Genomic DNA, 8,860 nt, shown 5'->3' with positions numbered 1-8,860 from the left:
ATCAGCTTTCTTTGAGTGTTAACTGGATTGGAGGGACTATGGAGAACATGATTCAACATTTCCGTATGGAGCAGCCTCCTTACCTAGGGTATCATTACCGAATTTGCCCGAGGTGGACATAGTATCGTGGAAAAGGAGGAGATGGGGCGGGCACTAGTGGATCAAACGAGGAGGATGAAGATGATTGATCGTTTAGTTTTTATTTTGTTTGTTTTAGACTTATTTGGTTTGTTTTTATTTTGTTTTTAAATTTGTTTGGATTGTAATACTTTAAGATATTATGTTACTTTTCTTTTCTTTGGTTGTTAAATTTCAGCTTTCTAAGGAGTCACGGGGATGGAGTAAGGTCGAGTTAAGAGTGGTGTTCGTTTAGGCGAGTGTCGTTCAAGTCTAGAAATTGAAAGTCGAAACCCACAATTGGAAATAAGTATGGGGTGAGTCGAGAGAGAGGTTATAGTTAGAAGAGTCGTCAAAATACACTGAAGTTAGAAAGGTCTTAGTTCGTTAAGAAGCCGAGTGGAGTATATGTATTTACATGGAAGAAGGCAGTTTCAATTCTGGTTCACCTAGACTTCACGTCGTGACCCTATATTGCTCACGTCGTGAACAAAGTTACAAGGTAAGCTAGAATGCGCGATCCAGCGACTTCACATCGTGAGCTTGTACTGCTTCACGTCGTGAGTTTTGAATTTCCACTATATCGATTTAGTTCCGTTCTTCTTCATTACATGAAATTACTACCATTCCTTATGACACTTTTGTGACGATTCGATGGGCTATTTTCTCTAATATACAATGTGGCGTATGCTTTCCCACACTGTCTACACAATTTGGAGGCTTGCACCATTCTTTTTGAATATTGAAGTTTTGATTTATGGCTGGTTTTGCAAGTTGAAGTACATGTTCTTATTTTTGAAGAGGTTGAATATTCAAGATGCATATTTCAACAACACTTTTGGAGATGATTATGCCACTATCCTAGGGGAGTCTGTTCCTTTTTCTCCTTTTTCTTAATTTTAATTTATTTTATGCATACAATGAGAGCATTGTATGTAATAAGTGTGCGGTAGGGGGTAGAAAAAGTAAATTGTTAGAAAATTTGGTAAATTTATATTATCTAGAAAACTTGGAAAATTTAAAATTTTTACTAACTGAATCTAGTAGTAATAATTTGAGTTGCAGTTGCTAGTATTATATGGGATGATCTGATGAGAGCTCAAATGTTTAGTTGAGCCAATACACGTTATAGTGCATTTGTGGCCTCCCTTATTTTAGTGAAATCATGGAACAAAAACACAATCTCGCTTAATTTGAGGAATGCAATATGTTTAGTAGACTAAACCTGAAATGTAACCAGGAAAGATATGTCTTAACCAATAATGGTTGAAGTTAAGCGCCCCTGCTTAAGCATGTAGGTTTTGAGTGAAAAGAAAAAAAAAGTGAGATACATGTAAAAAAGAGAGAGAGAGAGAGAAATTACCAAAAGTAAAGAATTTGAAGAATTTTGGAGCATAAAAGTATCAAAGTTTGAAGATCAAAAGATAAAAATTCTAAAAGTTGAAAGTTGAAGATGCCAAAAATCATGAAAGAAGTGAATTCAAAGAAGTCAAAGATCAAACATCAAAGAAAGAATAATTCAAGAGCTCTAGGATGTGGTGTCTTCTAAAAAGTTGTAATTCTCTAGTTTATGTATGCTTGGGTAGCTTTACAATAATACCTTGAGTTAAGAAAGCTTTCTGGAGATGGATTCGGAGGGTTGCATAAAATGAGCATTGTTCAAAAGAAGTGGGCAAGTGTTTATGAGGATTGTGAGTATTTAGAACTAAGGGGAGTTACTTAGGAAAAATTTTAGACACAAATGCATGCATTGAGGTCTTGGCATAATAGCTGAGGGCAAGCAAAGCCATAGTGTGGGGTATTTTGATATTGCCATATTTATACACATTTTTAGGCAATATTGATCTACATTTTTATAAATATTTTGGTTATTTGCATAGAATTATGGTACTTATAAGGATAAATTGTTATGTGTAGCCAAATAGAAGTATTTTCAAAGAAAGGGACCAGAGGTGACAATACTTGGAACTTTGGGGGGCTTGAAGAAAAGAAGGATGAAAAGTCAGCAAAAATCTAGTTCATGACATGAGGAAGTGGGATGTCACGTCGCGAGTAGGGAATTCTAGAAGATAAGCATTCGGCTGAAGGAATCCTTTCTAAACACGATTATCTCGAGTTCACGACGTGAGACTTAAATTCTCATGACATGAACGGTAAATTTGAAGATATTATAAATACCTTTGCCATTGTGAAAAGAGAGACTTTTTGCTGACCTAGAGGGTTCCTGGAGACAAAATTCAGAGGAAAAGAAGATCTGGAAGTTGGTTTTAATACTAAGGAAGAAGAAGTTCATAATTTGGTTTATAGATTGGTACAATTAAACATGTCTTTGATTATAGTTTTTGTTTGTTTAGTTGTTATTATGTCCAACTAAATCTAGCTGCTTCTATTAGCTAGATGCAGCTGAAACTCATGGTTTTAATGCATTAGATTTGACTTTACTTGTTGGTAATATGCTTGTGTTGATTGATTTTACCTAGCATGCTTAAATTAAATATTTGATTGCTTTAAATTCTTGTTCTGTGTAGTTAGTGAATACAAATCTGCATGAATTTGAATACCTAATAATACACTGAACAATAGTTTATTAGAGCTAAGATCAAACCAATCTTAGATAAGTAATTAAATGATTGAATTAAGTTGTCTTAGAGAACTCATATTGTGACTGTAATTGTGTTTTTATTAATCAATCTTACATGGCTCCAATCTTATTTAATAATTGTTTATGTGTTAACTATTGTGTGACCATACATAGATTTACATGAATTGATTAATAATTAGTAGATTTAGAACTAAATTGATAATACTTCATTAATTGGTAACCAACAGTAATAGTCATAGCTCATGTATAACCATTAAGTGAAAGCAGATTCAAACTAACAGAAGTATTTTGTTTAATGATTGAGTTTGTGTTAAAGAATTAAGTTCATCTAAACTTGAAAAATTAGATAAAAATCCTTCCTTTGCTAGTAATTAGGTTAATTTAGTAGTACATAAATTAATTAGTCAACACCGTTCACTATGATCGACACCCGACTTACCCAACTATTCTATAATTCGACTAGGTACACTGCCTAGGTGCATTTTAGTTAGTTAAGTTAGTTAGGTTACAAATTACAAAATTAGTGGGTACTTTTGTGCACATGAATAGTAATAATAACTGTGTCGTCTAACTTCATTCACAAAGAAATGGTGTAAGCGGAAGGGAATGCTTGAATACTCGATCCTGGCTAGTTTGATCTGTCGAAATAAGGTTCCCGGTTGGCTTTGTTTGAAGAAGACTTTCTTTCTAGCCCTAAGTGAGCCATAGATTGTGAGTTAGATCTCAGGGAGTAGAGGTCGAGCGTAGAATACCATTGGAAAAATTCTTTCTTTATTTCAATTTTTGAAGGGAAAAAACGGAAGAGACGCTTTTTGCAAGCAACAACCATCCATAGCGAGAGAGATCCATTGTCTTTGTTTCCTACCTATGTCTAGAATAGCACGATAGAGGCCCTAATCTATAACAAGAGTCTAACCTCCTGCATTGATGGACTGAATCAGGAACAAGAATAACCTAGTCTCCTTATGATTCTGAAGTGAAGCAATGGAAGAGAGGAAACAAGCATAACTGGGAACCATCTACAACTTGAACACTCCTTCTAGCCTTTAAATCTTGACCTACGCTTGGAATAATGGCTTTCTTGTAGTAAATGAATCCAAACATATAGGTAGCAACTATCTCAAAATGGATATGTAAGCTCCCCCATTTTTGAATGAGTATGGGTGAAATGCCCGCTTTCACCTACGACTTTATCATTAGAGGTTTAAAGAGGTGGTGATTCTAGGGCTTGAGGGAAGTTCAAGTTAACCAATGTGATAGGTGAAGAACTAACTTCTTTGGTGTCCGTCAAAGGATTCGGAGGTAGGGGATGACCTGTAATTAATCTGGCTGTTCGGGTTAAAGGGAAGGGCCTCGCCGAAATCATCGGCTTTTTGCCCAACGCTACGGCCGTGGCCCTCTTATTTATGAAGATTCCTGGATGTATAAGGATAGCATAGGATGAGTCTAATTCACCATCCTGAGATTTAGTCCTGACCGTAAAATGTAACTCTCATGCTTGGATGGAAGGAGCATTCAATACTATCGAGGTTGGATGGAGGCGCCTTTTATCGGTCGGGAGTGAGTTGTGAATTCTTGTGATAAGGCTTGTGATGTTTGATCTAAGATATTCAGAATAAACGGATAACATTGTTCCCTTTCCTTAACCCAACATTAAAAGGCTCGTCACTTAGACTCTTCATGTTAGCTTGTAGCTATTTGATTTTCCTTTGATTATGCTCGGATCTTGTACTGTGATGAAAAGCAACTGAGCTTCTGACAATGCCGATAGGAAATGAGATGATTACTAGTTGGAACTTCTATCCTGATTTGGCCTTTGGTCCGCTTTGTTAGGGGTTTTAGGGGTTTCTCCTTAGCGACCTATCAATATTAGCTTGGTACTTTTGCACAATCGGTACAAGCATCCGGTAGAGTTCTGGAGGAAAACCTATCTGAAAATGTAAAGTGCAGTTGATTTTGCTTTTTTCCTTCTTGTTTGGCAGGAGCAACTCCGTGCATAGAGGTTTGTTATGGGCATCGAGTGTGAAAAGTGTTGGATGGGACCGATAGCATCAGAGCATGATCCCTAAGCTTCTGATACGAATGAATAAGAGACTGAAGCATAATTTAATTACCAATTAGACTAGTAGTAGAAGACTAAAGCTACTGAGCTAGTGAGTCAGTGCAACAACTTACTGTCTTGTTTTCTTTGCTGCTTATTTTTTTTTACAAAATATTAAACGAAAGCGGTTGCTAATGCTTGTAGCTTGCTTCTGTCGTTAATCAATTTTGGACTGAAGCTGTTCTGACTGCCGTATCTTTTTTGAACTGAATACCTTACTCTGTCACCTCTGGTCTGTCTCTTTTTGAGAGAAGATTTTATACTATGCCTGACTATGAAAAGCTTCGAGTCTATCGGAAGAGGATGTGGTGGTAACCCCCTCTCGTCTAGAGCCGGGCGTCCAACCATATAGGAAGACTTACCCTAGCCACTATAGTGACCCCACCCCCAAATCTAGTTGAGAAGTACCCTCCATCCACTTCCCCTTTTCCGTGTGCCCAAAAGCCCTCCCGGTTTATGAGCCTATTTCCGATTCCCTTACCTAATCTCATGAGAAGCAAGCCCAACATGCCCTACCTTAAAATGTCCCCAGACAGCCAGCCCTCACCAGGCTACTAGCATTGCTAAATGCTCTACCACGAAGCAAGATCTCCCGAATACGACAGATGCGGAAGTGGTGAAGCCGGAAGTGGCTAAAGAAGTCGGAGGAAGAAAGTAGTTGGACAACTATATAGACGAGGGTATATTAGTCTCCTGGGAATTGGCAACATTGACAGAAAGGGGAAACGGTAGGAATACACTTTTTTCAGGTGTAGATATACTAAAGTAGTTGGCATAACCTTCGGTTCCCGTAACCAAGTTTTTCTTTATCATTCCTTATGTACTTTTTCTTACATTATCCATACTTTTTTACCTTTTCTGAAGTGTGGGGCAAACAACGTCCTCTACTTCTACTTCTAACTAAAGGCAAAGAGCCGGCATTGCAAGCGAATAGAGAGCCTCCTCCTGTTTGATCGGTTGCGAGCCGGAAAGCGTACCGACATTTTGAGTCGCGAAAGGGCCGCTTGCTTCACTTCATTTTTCTAGATATTATTCTATATAATAATATATTCAATTCTATATCTATCTATAAACAAAAAATAGATATAGAATCTTTTTCTTTTTCCAATTGTTAATTCCTGGGGAGCGGAAGAAGCAAATAGAGCAAAGGCCTCCTCTTTCTGTTCGCTCTTCCCGAAGTGAGCGAATTCCATGTAGAGATACGTAGGGGCTTATAGTATAATTGGTTGAAACGTAACGCTCATAACAATGATATTGTAAGGTTGATCCCTACTAAGCCTACCTTTTCACCTCCAGTGGCTTCTCCTCACTTCAGTCAAAGTACCCACCAGCCTGCAAATCTCAATCTAGCGATGACATTTGTAACCACACTGCTGCCGCTGCCCTTCGGGCACGCCTCTTAAGCTTATCACTAACCTACGCTCTTGCAGCATTCCCCCTTTGGGCAATACACTATAATACGCGATGCAGCCGAGCCACCGCTCTTCGATCGCTATATTCTTGTGATAGCGAGATTTAGCAGTAGCGAAGGAAAGGCGTGGTTCATACTCTAAGAGGGAGTATATGCGAAGGTTCGGATCGAAGATCTTCGCGAGACATCCCCCGGGCACCATAGCGTGTCGGGAATAAGGGGGGACTTACTTCACTTAACCATTCCCTTGGGTGTTGCATAAGGACTTCCCAGATTTTGTCAAAAAGTCCTAGAGAGGGGAACAAGGTTGTAATTAAGCTGTTGAGGGATTCAAAGACCATGTGACTAGATGGAATAAGGAAGTGTTTGGAAATATGAAATAGAAGAAGGAAATTTTGTACCGAAGATTGGATGGCATTAACCGAAAGCTTGCAGCCGTTGCTTACTACCCTGAAATTGACAAATTGAGAAATGATCTCTGGTTTTAATTGGAGGGATGGCTGGCTCAGGAAGAAGTAATGTGGGTTTATAATTCTCGTTGCAATTGGTATAAACATAGAGATCCTAATACCCGATATTTCCACTCTTTAGCTAGTGCAAGACGGAAGAGAAATAGGATAAAGCTTGATAATGGGGAATGGTCATATGATGCCAAGGAAATCATGGATATGGGTACAAAGTGATTCGAGACTCTTTACATGGATGAAAGCGATCAAGAAGTGAACTTCTCTTTTAGATGCACCTATCCATCTATTGATCAACACTTGTTAGTGTTGGGTTTTAGCCATAAGAACTTTCCTATGTGCGCATGCAAAACCCTATTGCTTGGATCTAGGCTTTCTATCAAACATGCTTTTGAATCCAAGACTTCTAATGGCTAATTAGGTTAAACAATAACATTAAAACAGATCTAGAATCATACCTTTGAGTTCCTTGTTGATCTTCTTGTCTTGAAGCTTCTAGAGTCACAATTGTCACTCCTCTAATGGCTTACAAACACCAATAGCAAGCAAGATGATTTAGGAGAGAGGAGAGGGGATGGAATTCGACCAGAGGTTCCTTGCTTTAGGTTCTGAAAGGTTGTACACGAATTCCACACCCCAAGGGCCTATTTATACCTTTAGACTCCTTAAGGGTTTCACCCTAAACCCTAATTGGATAATCTTCACTTAAGGCTATCCAAATCCATTCATAGATATCCTTATGGACTATTTTGAGCTATCCTAAAGCTCTTAGAAACCGTCCAAAGTCCATCCTAATGGATTTATAGTCTAAAGTCTAACTATCAAACAATTGACAGTTTATACCCTCTTATTTAATTAATCTCTTTAAGTCACCAAATTAATACCAATTAATTTATGACTTATATTAATCAAATAGCTAAATATTATTCCTTATAACATTTACTCTCTCTTAACAAATCATCCTTCAAGTTGCTATGGTGAAGGCAACCCAAAAGGACCATGCACCACCGAATATAGTTATAGCCTTAGACACTATTCCAACAGTCTCCCACTTGGATAAGTCTAGTAACTATACAAGTATAATACGGTTTGCAATCGTAGCTCTCAAAGACGCTGTCAACTCTGATCTAATCAATCTTGTCCTTTAGATAAGGGATCGTACAGTCCTCTGTTAGATATCATGCTGACAATCCTATGGAATGATTAGTCTAGCATTTAGATTTCTCGATCTTCGATTTATTTGACATAGAACTTAATCGAACACATCAATTCAGTTCTGACCGGGCCCGGCACATAAGTCAAATCAAATCATCGAGTGGCCAAGATATCTCTTCTACCCTCTTAGGATAAAATTTACAGATAAACTTCAACTTATATGCATTTACTTATTCATTAACCAACTATACACAACAATGCGTTTTATAACATCAAGTTACTGATGCGTTTTCGCATTATCAATGCACAATCAATTAACAAATAATAAACCATATATCTAGGTTTTAAGACCATATGATATTATCGTCTTGCGATCACCTTTTATATCGTATTCCATAAGGTGATTCCAGCAAGCGCGGGTTCATTCCAATGCTCAAAACCAGTTCGTAAGCACTCATGAACGTTGCAGCAACTCTTGCTATGTCTAACACCATTTAGACACTCTACACACCAATTCACGACAATCTTCATTCATATCTACTCCCAACATATGAACGATTGTGGACCATTTGAATAATTCGATTATTCATAATAAACTCAATTATTCTGGAAGTCAAAACATGCAAAGTGAAACAATAGTTAAACAACTAACATGTGATAGTAACTTTACTCATAAATAAAACTTCTTTATTTAATCATCAAATGTTAATTACATTTATCTATTATACGTTTCTAATACAATCTAATCTATGCTAATATCATCCTTCAGCCCAATACTCCTAGCATGCTGTAAGTGCTTAACCCTACTCAGTCCCTTCGTAAGCGGATCTGTTGGGTTATCTTCTGATGATATCCTCTTCACTACGAGTTGTCCTTCTTCTACACGATGTCTAATGAAGTGATATTTTCTGTCGATATGTCGAGATCTACCATGATCCCTCGGTTCCTTGGTCAAGGTAACCGCACCTTCGTTATCACAGAAAATCTCCATAGGCTCCTTTATGGCCGGC

This window comes from Lactuca saligna, chromosome 9, assembly GCF_052625555.1.
Source record: "Lactuca saligna cultivar CGN05327 chromosome 9, ASM5262555v1, whole genome shotgun sequence".
Lineage (NCBI taxonomy): Eukaryota > Viridiplantae > Streptophyta > Magnoliopsida > Asterales > Asteraceae > Lactuca > Lactuca saligna.
Note: the sequence above shows the minus strand (reverse complement) of the source record.